The sequence below is a fragment of the Pinus tabuliformis genome, chromosome 8 (genome assembly GCF_031772625.1).
Source record: "Pinus tabuliformis cultivar Carrire ecotype Pingquan chromosome 8, CPIR1, whole genome shotgun sequence".
In the NCBI taxonomy this organism is placed as follows: Eukaryota; Viridiplantae; Streptophyta; class Pinopsida; order Pinales; family Pinaceae; genus Pinus; species Pinus tabuliformis.
In genome coordinates, this window is record NC_142294.1 from 328,971,947 (window position 1) to 328,987,331 (window position 15,385).

Genomic DNA, 15,385 nt, shown 5'->3' on the forward strand with positions numbered 1-15,385 from the left:
ATTAAGTTCTAGGGCTCTGTCAGTCTAGCCATTTATTCCGCCCTTTAGTACCTCCGCAAAGGTGTACGATTGATCTTGGCGCAACCCTAACCTACAGTCCATGTACTTTCACACTGCTATGACAATGTATTGTAGAGTTTCCCAAGTTATCTTAAGCATTTTACTTATCTTACTAACCAATCATACTTAGCACCGCATAATCTGATATTCTTACTTATGTTTATTTACCCAATATAATCACATATATTCGAGCATTACATAAACATTGGAAATTAAACACAATACGCAGTATAACCAGATGCATTAATAGAAAATAAAGACACACAATTTATAAAATACTTCTCTTTATTGTTATCGCTGGATTATTACATACTCTATTTGCCCTGCACACACAGCTATAGGGGTTCGTGCACTCAACTACAAACTTCTACCCTAGGCCTCTGTGCACTTAGCTGGAGAGCCTCTACCTATGTTAAGACTGAAAACTTAGACTTCTCTACCAAGACTCCAAGCCTTGTCTTCCACTACCAAAAACTTATGGCTCCTTAGAGCTTACTTAGTTTGCTCTTTTTATACAATCCCATGGTCCATGGACCATTGGTAGATCTTTATAGCCAAATTTACACTTTACAAGATAATGGTGGACAACCCTTTATGACTCATGACACTTTTGCAATCCGTGACCACAAAATGTGGATAATTTACAATATTATTACAAAATTTGCCCAAAACATGGGCTTTTAGCCCCAAAATTGTCCTTCAGGGATCCTGTTCCCAACGGGCCCCCAACACAAACATCATGACTCACACTCGAGTCACTCTATGGTCATTGATATCTTAGCACAAAGACCTCCCAGCTCAACCTGTATCACCACAACTTCGGTAGTGCAATGTGCGACCGCCTGCTTCGCTTTTTCAACCATCTGCTCAGTCACTACTCCCAAACTGTTGGCCTGAAGCTTCCGCTGAGTTCCTAGTATATTTGCAATCTTTCCTTCAATATAGGCTATGACCGCGTAAGCCTCATCCAAACAGGGCTTGAATCGCACCTTCAACACTGCCTCCTTGTGGTGTGCTGCATCTACTTATTCTTTCAACTGCTTGGCCCCCTACAACTTTGCTAGTCACTGTGTGAGTGCGACAGTTCACGCTGTAAATTTCACCTCATCATAGCATTTCGGCAGTTCTCGCACTTCTCTCTCCAACTGTTGTACATTAGGGTCCTCTTACAGGCTCATTAGGATCTCGAATGAATATTCAAAAATTTGTGTGTAGTCTGCTACTGCACTTTAAACCACCGCTATTGAATCTATGATAGTGTTCGCACATTGCTCCTTTACTTCTGGCAGAGTTGAAGGCTGGGCCTTCAACTATAATTCGGTAATCTATAGGTTCAACTCTAGCTGAACCCGAGGCATCTTTGTGCAAGCATCACGCATCCCTGTAGCTAGCTTGCGGATGTGCACCTCGACCAGTTCTTCCTCAGGAATGGCCAACTTTGGGACCATTCAGCATGACTCTCCCATGACATGAATTATTCACTTATTGTGGGTGGTTACCTCGATCATGGCGACAATGGTAGAGTTGCACTATAGGAAATCTACTCATTGTTAATATACTACTCGCTGATCTCCTATAGAGTGTGATGTTCATGAGCCCTTAGCTACGCGGTCACTCCATCCTATAACAGGTGGAGCGCCTCGTGAGGGAGCACTGTCAGATTCAACCGTACTCCCTTGAGGATGCTGATAGTGGGCCTATCAGCTTCATTCTCTATGGTTAGTGCTCCATCGGGCATCAATATCATGCTAAAGACCTTCACACACAACATATTGACAGCTTCTGAAGTGACGATAACGAGGCTAGTGGACACTGTTTCCATAAAAATAGTGCCTATTCGATCTTCTAGCCCCACTAAGACATGCATCTATCTTAGAAACAAACAATCAAAGAAATTTGCGATTTCCTTTATGTATGATAAATAATAAAGAAGCAAAGGAGGACCAACCTTGATCTTCCGCTTGGCTCCTTCTTGATTTCTCTCTCCCTCCGTAGAGCTTGCCACTCCTCTCCTACTTGTCCCGCTTCAGAGAATACCTATAGAGTCAAAGTAAAAAAACACCATCAAAGCATATCGATCTATAATATCATAAACAATGCAGAATCAAAAATACATTGACCATACAATTGCATTCATAAACAACAAGATTCACAAATACACGATTATATGGAGGAAAACTCAAATAACTTTATTAATAGTAGAATAGAGGATTACAACCTAGCTATCTAATCCAGCATCATCCTCCCAGCATCAAAGCCCTCTTCACCTCATGAAAAGCAATATCACCCAACAATACAATGTCTCTTCTCACAAATAAACCAACAACAATTCCTTAAATTACAAAATTCTATTCTCCTGATCTCTTAGATGAGGGATCCATTTATAGATGTCTGCAAGGGTGTGAGTCATCTCTAGGTTTTTGATTAGTGTCATTTCACTTGTTTTTCTTGGTTCCACTTGGAGATTTCTTGGATCACTTACTCATTCCTGAGCGAATTCAGAGAGGCAAGTGTCATATGAGAAGTTTCTAGAAGATTCCATGATCATCCACTTAGCATACTATCTCGGAAATTTGTCCATCTCTATCATCACACCCTACAGAAGGCCTTTTCAGTATGCATTGCTTCCCTCATGTGTAGAAGGTGAGATGCATCGCACCCTAACCATGGAGCAGTCAGTATGGTCCAGTTTTGGCCAGTTCTGAGTGGTTTTTTAGGTGGAACTTCTAGGAAATGATGTAATCAGTTGACTGTTATAGACATTTTTGTGCCTTACAGCATGAAGCATGAAATGTCGATAATCTGAGGGATCCAAAGTCCCTAAACATGTTGTTCCTACCCCTAGAGGAACAAGGTCAGCAAACCACATCACTGAAAATCAGTTCTCCACCTGAAAACACTAAAAAACAAGCTATTTCTGGATCATGTCAGCTGCTCCACTGAGCATCTGTGCTGAATGTCAACTGCTCCACTATGTACCTATGCTGAATGTCAAAAGCAATGAAGGCTACCTGCACTGGGTGAGATTGGCCAAGTGGCACAGTCATTCTGCAAGGTGTCAAATGCCCAGGAAGCTTCCAAAATGACACTTGGATCAGGGAATTCGCCTTGTGATGAGTAAGAGGATCTAGATCTCCAAGTGGAAGCAAGAAACTCCAAGTGGACTCAAGAACTGAAGTATAATTGATGTGGGAGAGGACACTAGTCAGCTTCATGCCAGCCTCAAGCTGACTCATCCTTTCTCCAAAACTCCTATATATAGAGCTCTCTCATGAGGTCTAGGGAGGGGGGAATCTTGTGAATGTAAGGAAGTGTTGTTGGTTTGTGCATAGAACTATTGGGTGATTGCTTTGAAGGAGGTGAAGAGGAGATTTCTTTCTGCTGGGAGGTGTTGCTGGATTGGGCCTATTATGGTTGTAACACTCTCAGAACTTTACTTCTTCTATTAATAAAGTATTTGAGGTTCTTCTATATGCATGTGTCTCTATGGTGAATTGATGCTTGTATATTTGATTTATTCTAATCCTTGAATCAGTTATGGATGTATGCCTCTTGTAGTTTCCTTTCTTTGTGCTTTTATAGGATCTTTGTGTAGCTGGGCCGGTGAAAGAGCAAGGAGCTAGGAGCAAGCAGCAAGAGGGAAGATTGGATCAACCATTAGCGGAAGATAATGGTTAGTGGATCCCTTTTCTCTTCTCTCTCTCATCTCATAAAGAAGTAATCTTGAATAGCTTTGCATTCAGTTGTTGCTGAGGTACTATCACCCTTAGAGTGGGATAGGGTCATTCCGTATTGGATACTTTCCCAACAACAAATTGGCGACTCCACTGGGGATCGTATCTTGTTGGTTGTTTGTTTTTTTTGCTATTCATTTCATAAACAAAGGGAGTACCGAATCGAACTATGTTTGAATCATTCAAATACAAAGTAGAGGGCAGCTACTCTAGCTCAGTTTCTGGGCAAGTTCATGATTTGAAGAGCTGATCCACAAGGACTCTAATAAGCTCTTAGTGATAGCTTTTCATCCTCCTTGTCATCCCTTAGTGTGTCCTTGACTGATAGCTTCTGATTTGAGCAAAAACTGTGAATTTTTGAGCAATCTATGACCCGGAAACCACCAGAAACGAAAGTTTCGTTCTTCAGTGCAGGCTGTACAAAGGCTGTTTGCATTTCAGCGCAGTTCCCGAAGGGGCTACCTGCGCTGAAGGTCAAACAGGCAGTGTTCCACCTGCGCTGGACCAGTCCTGCCTTGTGCTGCTGGGGTTTCCTGCTGTTTCTTGCCCTGTTTTCACTCTTGTTTTTGCTGTTTGTTACCAGTCAGTGGGCCTATCTGAAACCAACTTTCCTTGTCACTATTCCGCCTCGGTTGTATAAAGAAACTGTGTTTGTTCTTTGTGTATTTCTTGTACATTTACAGTTTCCCATAACGAAAGTGAACTAGTCTTGCTGTGACCTCTTAGATCTAGACCTGTGATAAAGTGTCGTTTTGATCTTAAGAGTTAGTTTGTTTGCTGTTCATAGCTGATTGGGTTTTTTCTTTCGTCATTTGGTTTGAGTTTATATATTTCTAGTGTCGAAACAAGTAAGTCTTAAAGTGTCTTTTGATTTTGGACAATCTTGTTTGCTTTCACTTGAAATTGAATTCAAAATTATACAACAGCTTTCTTTTTGCATTACACCAACATTAAGAAAGAGAAAAGAAATACTTGCATTGTGCATATACATTATGACAGTCTGCATGTTGATTTAGGGAAAAATGCATTAGTGTGTGCTCTATGATCTGTGTGAAAAGGTGTTATCTTTCTTTTCCCTCAGTAGTTAAGGTTTTCAAAGTTGAAAGATTGAAAAGCTTGCTTATCATCTTAGACTGCATTTAGGAGTGTTATCATACATCTCGTGGTGATCCATAAAGGCAAACTGCTAAACAAGATCAACCTTAAAATAAATTGAATTTACATAACAACGCATTGAAACATAACGCAAACACATAGAGGTCTAAGCTAGAGACATGTTTCGACGTTGTTAAACGTGATATCTTAGCGTTGAGTGGTTCGGTGATTACTCCACGGTGAAGCGATAAGTATCAATACGGACTTGTGCTCCCACGTACCGTCGCGTATATATTGGGGTACCCCTATAGGAATAAAGCCTTTATCCAATAGGAAACCGTGTCGGCCGCCCTACTGATCGCGATGCAGTGAACACAGCATTCACGAAGATCGACCACTCGTACCGTAAAACGTATTCTGTGGTTTTGCGAAGAGTTTGGCACACCCTCTGCCTAGAACTCCAGAGCAGTTTCTTTTGGCCTTTTTCAAACTCTATAACTGAAAAAGTCCATCCGAGCATTTGTCACTTCGGGCTCCTTAAAACATCGAAGGAGACTAGAGTCATCTTTAGCTTTTTCTCGACTCTTAAAAAGTGAAAAAGAAAGTTGTGTCTAAGCGTCGTTATAAAATTTATTTTAAACAGAACATAATCACCTCCTATTCCCGCGTTGATCTTAAGTTGAGGACATGGAACGCCCCAACCAAGGAACTACACATGATGGAAATCCTAGTCCATTCTCCTCTTGGGGAGAAGTTGGTGCGCCCCACATGGCCACATTGTCGCTTCCAGGACTGACAATTGGCCTGCCTATTTGGCTTTTCTCAACTAATGTAGTTCAGACCACCATGGTTCCTGAACAGTCGAGTCAACAGTTAGATCAGTCTAGAGCTGCCCACCAACCTTCCACTTCTTATAACTCTTCCTCCAATCCTTCATCTTCGCAGGGTAGAGCCGGCAAAAGCCAAGCTCCCATGGAGAAGAAGGAGAAGAAGAAGAAGGAGCCTAAGGCGACTGGGGGCAAGCAAAAGACATCTGACAAAAATCCACACACAGCACAGACCGGGCCTAAATCGCCATGTGTCATATGTAGAGGAGACCACTTCCATAGAGATTGTCCCAGTATTCCCCGGATACTAAGGGACTGGTCACCTCAGTTGCACAATTCGGGAGCATCAACCTCTGATAGCCAGGTTGAGTGCTTACCGTCAACCAGCGAAAGTGAAGGTTCAAGACAAAGAGGGGGAGCAAGATCCCCCTGCAGACTGTGTGAAGGCAATCACGCCATCCACCGTTGTCCCTTCTTAGACAAAGCGAAGAGAGTTTTGGAAGATCACCCAGTTTCACCGTTGGGGCTTCCTCCTGGATACAAAAAACTCGTGCCAAGTCCTTCGTTGGTTGAAAATACAGCTGGCCCGCTCAAGTGGTCAGCTGAAGCGTCAGTCATTGAAAATGAACCTATTGAATCCAGACCAGACGAAAGTCTAAAGGTCGATACGGCAGTTGACCCGGTTCTTCCTTCAGAGGTTTCATCCTCAAATGACACCGTCACTGAAGATTCATCTTCAAATGACACCCTCACTGAAGAGAATAAGGATGACACCATCCAGATTCTTTTCGTCAACACCGACTCTGATGAGCATCAGGGCAATGCGCCCATTCCTTTATCGCAGGAAGGAACATCGTCAGGATCGTATCCGGCCGTGTATTCGGTCCCACCACCAAGCAACCTGGTTGTGTCTTTTGATTGGAACCAACTAGGCAGACCCCGGTTACCAGCCAGTATACCATTCAGAATCATAGTCCAAATCTACAGAATGGTAATGGCTGGAACTATCATTGATGAAGGGGCATCTGTGAGTATCCTTTCCTCTATTGCTTGGAAAGCACTGGGTTCCCCAGAGCTTTTACCTGAGATAAGAAATCTCTCGGGTTTTGATAAAGGAACCAGTCGACCGTTAGGGATCCTCCCCAATGTACCTGTTACATTGAAAGGGAAGACCGTTCAAATGAATGTGATGGTCGTTCAAGGACCCTTGGATTATAACCTACTCCTTGGACGAGACTATATATATTGCATGGGAGCTATAGTCTCCTCAATCTTTAGAGTAATGTGTTTTCCACACGAAGGAAGAATGGTCAAGCTCGTAGACCAACTTTCATTTCCGGGATCACGCATCGCAAATAGTCAAATACCAACCTTGAATGGTCTATTCACCCAAGAAATGTCTCCACCCCCAGTCCTCCTTCCCGATGAATGCGAGTAATTCGGAAAGATGGGACTGGAACCCAGGGGGCATGCATCCTGGTCTGCTTCGGGCAGAGGAAACCCTGGGTATAAGGTAGAATTTCCGCGAAAGAATATGACTAGTCCGTACCCTGTCCGAAAAAAGGAAGAGAGGGTTGTTCTAGAATAAGATTCTTTTGTCAAAGTTATGTGTTTGATGATTTCTAGTCATTCACCTTTGTCTAAATAGGTAGGCAATACCAAAGAAAGAGATTCCTTTGCGGCAGCAAATTGTAACCATCTTTGGGTAAAAAGGCAAGCCTCACCCATTAAAACAAATGTTTTGAAGGATAAGTAGGGGCAGCCTCCAAAGAAAGAGATTCCTTTGCTGCAACAAATTGTAACCATCTTTGAGTAACCTAATGATAGACATCGCCGGAGAAAGAGTTTCATTTGCGGCAGCAAATAAAACCATTTTTTGGATAACCTGAAAGAGGCAAGCCTCACCCATCAAAACAAATGTTTTGAAGGATAAGTAGGGGCAGCCTTGAAATTGTACTTTATACCTGGGGGCATGCGAACCTTTTGGAGTGCAAGCAAAGAGTGGTTATTTATCTGTTTTTTGGATTAGTCATTTCCGAACTTGCATAAAGAAAGGATGTGGGGCAAAGGTCAAAATTTGCCAAATGAGGAGCATAGCTTCGTGAGATAAAGCTCCATAAAAAATAGCTATCTCACAAGAGACATTTCTTATCTTATGACTGGTATATCGAGCAGTTTTACCGCGGAATTTATGCTCGTTAAAAAATAGAAAAGCGAGATCCGAGCAGTTTTAGTGTCATAGTTCATGCTCGTTAAAAAATAAACATAAGCTTTTGAGCAGTGTTTTGGCACGTTCAAGCTCTTTAAAAAATGAACCCAGTACCGGTAAATAACCATTGTGATCGTAAATTTATTAGCCATAAAAGCCTTGGTCGTGTTTGCACCCGCCACCTCCATTTCATTTGGCCAATCGTTCACCTCCATATGATTGTTTACCCATTTTGAGGAACAGCTGCGAAGAGTGATTTCACTTAGCCATCCTTGTGACACTGCCATGATTGGAAAATTCCAATCTGTACCTAGAATCCGCTGCTATCCCTGTTTATCACTCGTTCCTCAAAAGACGAGTCTTCTTTGAGCTCTTTTCTCCTGACTCGTAAAATATGAAAAGTTTGCCGAGTTTTAGCCTTCCAGCTCGTTAAAGTGACCGGAAGAGCTATCCCTCCTCTAGATTTTAATCTTTTTGGACCTGAGGGATTATTGCACAAAAAGGTCGAGCGCTTGTTTTATTCGGCTCGTTAAAGTTATCGAAAACTCATCCCTTCTGTATTGTTTTATACTTTTTCAGACTTAAGGGATTAGATGACGAAAAAGGAATTTTGGAGTTAACTTTCTATACCTTTTCAGACTCTCTAAAAATGAAAAGGACCAAGTTTTCCTTGTCGTTAGACTCGTTAAAATGATTAAATAGCGACAAACTTGTCTTTAGACGAGAACGAGTTTCCCTATCGCTAAGCTCGTTAAAACATAGCGATGGGCTTGCCCGAAGGGCAGGTTATAGAACAAGCATATGTTATCCTCCTCAAGCTTGACAAAAATAAAGAGGTACTGGTCAGAAATGACTGGGGAAAAATTGGGAGAACGTCAAAGCTTTAATGGTAGCAAGTCGCTCTTGAACACGACACTTTTCCTCCGTACCACATCGGGTTGGGTTGTTTCATTCACCGGTCTCATCACCATGCTCCTCGCCAAACCATCCACATTTGGGGTAATGCTACCGATCCATCACATCAGTGTCGTTATATGTTCAAGAGATGTTGTTTAGAAAGAGTCAACCGTGTCCCATCCACTGCCATACATTATCCTTCATCCACCCATGATCGCCACCCTGAATCATATTTCACGGATTGTTTTCGCCTCCACTAAAATCATTAGCTCCGTTCCGTGTCATTGATGTGGGATTCATTAAGGCCCTCCTTTGACGGATCGCTTCTTGTCGACTTCAGCTCATTATCCAAGAAGTTGATCTAGGAACAAACCCCCCCGGTACTTTGAAGCTTGCATGCCTCAATGGCAAGTTTCTCACTTCCGGCGACAGGTATACATCAATGACCTTCGACCAGAAGATTTTGCGTGGTGTTCGATGCCAAGTCCTTTATTCACACCACGTGAATTGTACTGCAGTACCTTGAGGGTCGTTGTCATTATTGGTGATTCCTCTCACGCTTGTTAACGGTTTACATTATTGACCGGTAATCAAACGATGTCTTTCCATGTTCGACTTCAGCGCAATTCTCACATGGATCGACTTGTACTTAGAGTGAAGATCGAACGAGTTTGAAGACCCCGGATCTAGTTTCATCCATCCGGGCTGCGATATATATATTCAGGATATAAAGACATTTGTTATGTACATCATTGCAACAGATGATCATCCTACTCAAAGGATGATAATTTCAGCAGAGAATTATCAGTCTACCATCAGACGATCGTCTGTTCTATGTACCAAAATGAATTTATAAAGCTGAGCATGGGAATGCCCGCCTCAGCTAGATCATGAAAGCAGAATGAAAAAATAATGTATTGTATTGTATTTTATTACAGGGCACCTCTCAGTGATTGAATGAACTTCAGATCCTCCTGATAAAGCATTTCACCCGATAAACGACCTCCTACTTTAGGGGGCAACTGTTATAGACATTTTTGTGCCTTACAGCATGAAGCATGAAATGTCGATAATCTGAGGGATCCAAAGTCCCTAAACATGTTGTTCCTACCCCTAGAGGAACAAGGTCAGCAAACCACAGCACTGAAAATCAGTTCTCCACCTGAAAACACTCAAAAACAAGCTATTTCTGGATCATGTTAGCTGCTCCACTGAGCATCTGCGCTGAATGTCAACTGCTCCACTCTGTACCTGCGCTAAATGTAAAAAGCAATGAAGGCTACCTGCGCTGGGCGAGATTGGCCAAGTGGCACAGTCATTCTACAAGGTGTCAAATGCCCAGGAAGCTTCCAAAATGACACTTGGATCAGGGAATTCGCCTTGTGATGAGTAAGAGGATCTAGATCTCCAAGTGGAAGCAAGAAACTCCAAGTGGACTCAAGAACTGAAGTATAATTGAAGTGGGAGAGGACACTAGTCAGCTTCATGCCAGCCTCAAGCTGACTCATCCTTTCTCCAAAACTCCTATATATAGAGCTCTCTCATGAGGTCTAGGGAGGGGGGGAATCTTGTGAATGTAAGGAAGTGCTGTTGGTTTGTGCATAGAACTATTGGGTGATTGCTTTGAAGGAGGTGAAGAGGAGATTTCTTTCTACTGGGAGGTGTTGCTGGATTGGGCCTATTATGGTTGTAACACTCTCAGAACTTTACTTCTTCTATTAATAAAGTATTTGAGGTTCTTCTATATGCATGTGTCTCTATGGTGAATTGATGCTTGTATATTTGATTTATTCTAATCCTTGAATCAGTTATGGATGTATGCTTCTTGTAGTTTCCTTTCTTTGTGCTTTTACAGGATCTTTGTGTAGCTGGGCCGGTGAAAGAGCAAGGAGCTAGGAGCAAGCAGCAAGAGGGAAGATTGGATCAACCATTAGCGGAAGATAACGGTTAGTGGATCCCTTTTCTCTTCTCTCTCTCATCTCATAAAGAAGTAATCTTGAATAGCTTTGCATTCAGTTGTTGCTGAGGTACTATCACCCTTAGAGTGGGATAGGGTCATTCCGTATTGGATACTTTTCCCAGCAACATTGACCATAATCCTTTAGGGTATGAAACAACACTTTTAGGGGTTAAAGACCCCTTGGTTTATGGACATATGAGTTTGGGGTTGCAGTGCCCAAATATGTCTATAATAGTTGCCCCCTAAAGCATGAGGTCATACATCTTTTGATGTTAGATGAAATGCTTTATCATGAGGATCTGAGGTATTTGAATTGGAAGGTGACCTATATAAGATACAATACAATACATCATCATCATATTATTTTCATGATTTAGCTGAGGCGGGAATTCCCATGCTCCGCTTTATAAATTCATTTTCATGTACAAAGGACAGATAATCGTCTGCTGTTGCAGACTGGTGATTCTTCACATGAAGAGTCATCTTCTCTGGCTTAGATGACTATCTGTGCAGCTTCTCTGTACACTTGATGTCTTTATGTTCCTGAATATATTGCAGCCTGGATGGATGAAACTAGATCCAGGGTCTTCAAAACTCGCTCAATCTTTGCCCAATGTACAAGTTGATCCATGTGAAAAGATGTTCTGAAGTAGAACATGGAAAGACATCGCCTGATTACCAACCAATAATGTAAGCTGTTAACAGGCGTGAGAGGAATCACCGATAATGATAATGACCCTCAAGGTACTAAAGTACAATTCACGTCATGTGAATATATGATCTGATGTCGAATACCACACAAAATCTTTCGGTCGAAGGCCATTGATGTAAACCTATCGCCGGAAGTGAGAAACTTGCCACTGAGGCATGCAAGCTTCAAAGTACTAAAAGGGTTGTTTCTAAGTCAACTTCTTGGATAATGAGCTGATGTCAACAAGAAGTGACCTATCGTAGGAGGGCCTTAATGTATCCCACATCTATGACATGAAATGGAGCAAATTATTTTTTGGAGGTGAAAACGATCTGATGATACAAGTTTCAGGAATGGCGGTCATGAAAAATGAAGGGTGAAGGTATTGTAGTCTACGAGGCATTTACTAGATGGTAAATTCTCTGAATGACTTCTCTTGAACATGTCGATGACACTGAGATGGATTGGTAGCATTAACCCCAAAAGATGGATGGTACGAAAGACCAATGGTGATATGACCGGTGAATGGAATAACCGAACCTGACTCAATCATGGTGATGGAGTGAAAGTGTGATGTTCAAGAGTGACCTGCTACCAATAAAATTATTCAAGCTTTCTTCCCTTTTTCCCTAGTCATTGCTGACCAGTACCTCTTTATTTTTGTCAAGCTTGAGGAGGATAACATATGCTTGGTCTATAATTTTCCCTTTGGGCAAAATTGTCACTATGTTTAGCGAGCCTAGCGACAGTGAAACTCATTCTTGTCTGGATGGACAAGTTTGTCGCTATTCTTTTAACGAGTTTAACGACAATGATAACTCAGTCATTTTCATGTTTAGAGAGTTTGAAAAGGGACAAAAAGGAAACTCCAGCAGTGCTTTTTCATAGCATAATTCCTTAAGTCTGAAAAAGTATAAAATAATACAAAAGGGATGACTTTTCGATCGTTTTAGTGAGCCTAAAAAGACAAGCACTCGATCTTTTTATTTGATAATCCCTCAGGTCCAAAAAGATTAAAATATATAGGAGGGATGGTGCTTCTCCTTACTTTAACGAGATGGAAAGGCCAATAGCTTGATAATATTTTTATATTTAACGAGTCTAAAAAGAGTTTAAAAGAGACTCTTTTTTTGAGGAACGAGAGGTGTTTTTGGGTAGCAACTGGTTCCAAGTAAGTTTGGAACTTCTCATAACATGGCAGTGTGAAGAGGGTGGCAATCAGAATCACTCATCATAGCTATTCCTCAAAAGGGTAAACAATCAAGTGGAAGCATATGATCGGCTAAAAGAATGGAGGTGATCGTAGGAACACAACCAAGGTTCAAAAGGGCTAATAGTAGGGCAATCACAAAGGTTATTTACCAAGGATGGATTCATTTTTTAATGAGATTGAACTAGGAGAAACCATGCTCATAGGCGGGTTTATTTTTTAACAAGCTTGAACCTTGCAGAAACATTTCTCATTTTCCTTTTTATGTAAGCTAGGAATGACCAAACTATAAGGCTGAAAAGCTAAAAATGCTAAAATTCTAAAAAATGAAATTGGTCGTTTTTGCTTGCATAAAAAGGTTTGCATGCCCCCAGCATAAAAAAAAAAAGTCTTCAGTAACCATATGGAAACTTACTGTGGTTAAGCAGGATGATTTTCTGTCAATACTTAGACAAAACACTTGCTGCACTTTGTCTGTCAAATTGAAAAAGGTGAAAGGTCACCCAGACTGATCACATAACTTATAGGGAAACTTATCTCTACAGCTGGGTTTTTCCAAAAAATAGACAAGGGTGCATGCCCCCTAAGCTTTGTTACATTCACCAGACTACTCGCAGTAATTAGGTGGATGGAATGAAGTTTGAAGAGTCATACTTAACTCAAAGAGACCATTTAGGGATGATGTTTGACATGGAGCTGTGTTTGAACCGGGAAATGAAAGTTGGTTGATAAGTTGGACAACTTTGCCTTCATGCAGGAAACACATCACTCAAAAGAGTGTGGAAACAATAGCTTCCATGCTATAAACATAGTCACGTCCAAGGAGTATATTATAATTTAACAGCCCTTGGACCACCATCATGTTCAAGTGAACGTTTTTCCTTCTCAAAGTTATTGGCAAGTTAGGAAGGATACTTAACGGTCAACTAGTTCCTTTGTTAAAACCTGACAAGTTTTGTGTCTCAAGCAGAAGTGGTGGCGAACCAAGCGCTTTCCAAGTAGTTGAGGGAAGGATACTCACTAAAGCCCCTTCATTTATGATAGTCCCAGACACGATCATTTTGTAAACTTGTACTATGATCCAGAATGGTACATTAGATGGAAGGCGGGGCTTTGCTAGTCGATTCCAATCAAAGGAAATGACTAGACTGCTTGGAGGGGTTACCAAATAAATGGTTGAATGAACCCCTTGAACTAGGGAGGTTTCCTCTTGTTGTAAAGGAACGGGTGGATTGCCCCAATTTCATCAGACGTAACAAAAGAATTTGAACGGTATCGTTCTCACTTTCTCAGCCACTTGGTTACTAGCATCGCTATCTTCACCAAGCGAAGAGGAAGGAGGGGAGGGAGACAAGTTTCCACTATGGCCACTTCTGCTAGATTACTTGGAGGCGGGAGGGCAAAAGTACCCATTAAGGAAAGGTATTTTAGGAGACCTACTTTGACATTTTGAAATGATTTAGAACTTCCATGGATCAATGGAATGCTTCTAGTAGCTTGTGAATTGTTGGGGCAAGAGGTTAGTTGGTCAACGATTATAATTTTACCTTGGAAGGGAAATGAAATATTTCTAAAATATGTTGTAACAACGACAACCCTAGCATAAATCCAGGGCCTTCCTCGTAAGATATTGTAGTCAAGGTTTCCATCAATGACCTAGACTTCAATTTCTATTGTCTTGCACCCTAGTTCAACTTGCAAGTTACTTAATATCCCATACGATGTGTATGTTCTTCCATAGAATGATTTTAATGTCATTGATGATCATGACAAGGGTGGTGAGCCTAAAGTTTTCTAGCAAATAATTGGCATGATACAGGTAGATGCCCCCTCATCAATGATTGTTCTATGAATAGTTTTATTGAGGGCTTTTACCTATATGAGGAAATCGAGTTCGGCCGGTAACTGCGGTTCATATGCTTTATGGTTGAAGGCCACAAGATTGGAATCCGTTGGGTCAATCCCACCTATTACTGATAACAAAGCCTGCTTTTGGGAGGGGAAATTTTGCGGTACTTGAAGTGTTGACATAGAGGATGGCAATTGGGCCAGATCCTCCACTATATTATAATTCAGTGCTGCTCGAGCACGAGGATTAAATGTCGATTTATGTACTACTCCATTTGGCGGTTTTATATTTAATTCAGGAATGATGGGTGGAACAACTTCTAGTGAAGTTGTAGTTGAACTACTAGGTTGATATGTAGCCTTGTTGTTCGATGACTGTGGATTTCCATAATCTTTATTCCTTGTTGATATTAAAGAATCATTTTGTTGTTTCGATATGGATAGCATAAGCACTTGGGATTGGAAAGCATGATCAATAGCAACTAGATTAGTTTTTAGGTTTGGAAATGGATCAATCAATACCGCTGAGGTACTTGAAGTCTTTAAAAACTTCGTGACCTTAGCTCAATGTGGAAAATCTCTCATATAATGGTCCTCATCACATATGAAACATGGTTGATTAGGTTTATTTTGCCTAGTAGGGTTTCCAGAAGATTTCTCAGGATTTGAATCTTCCTGTTTCTTCTTTTTGTTTTTCCCTCTCTTCTTACCCCCTGGTTGCTTTAGTTCTTTACCCTTGTCAGATGACATGGCATTAACCTCCAAGCAAAAGGTTCTTCATTTGCTTTTTGACTAGAAACTACAAGGGCTTTTTTAGATGTAGCCTTTGCGGTTTTCGTGCTTGTTGTACCAAT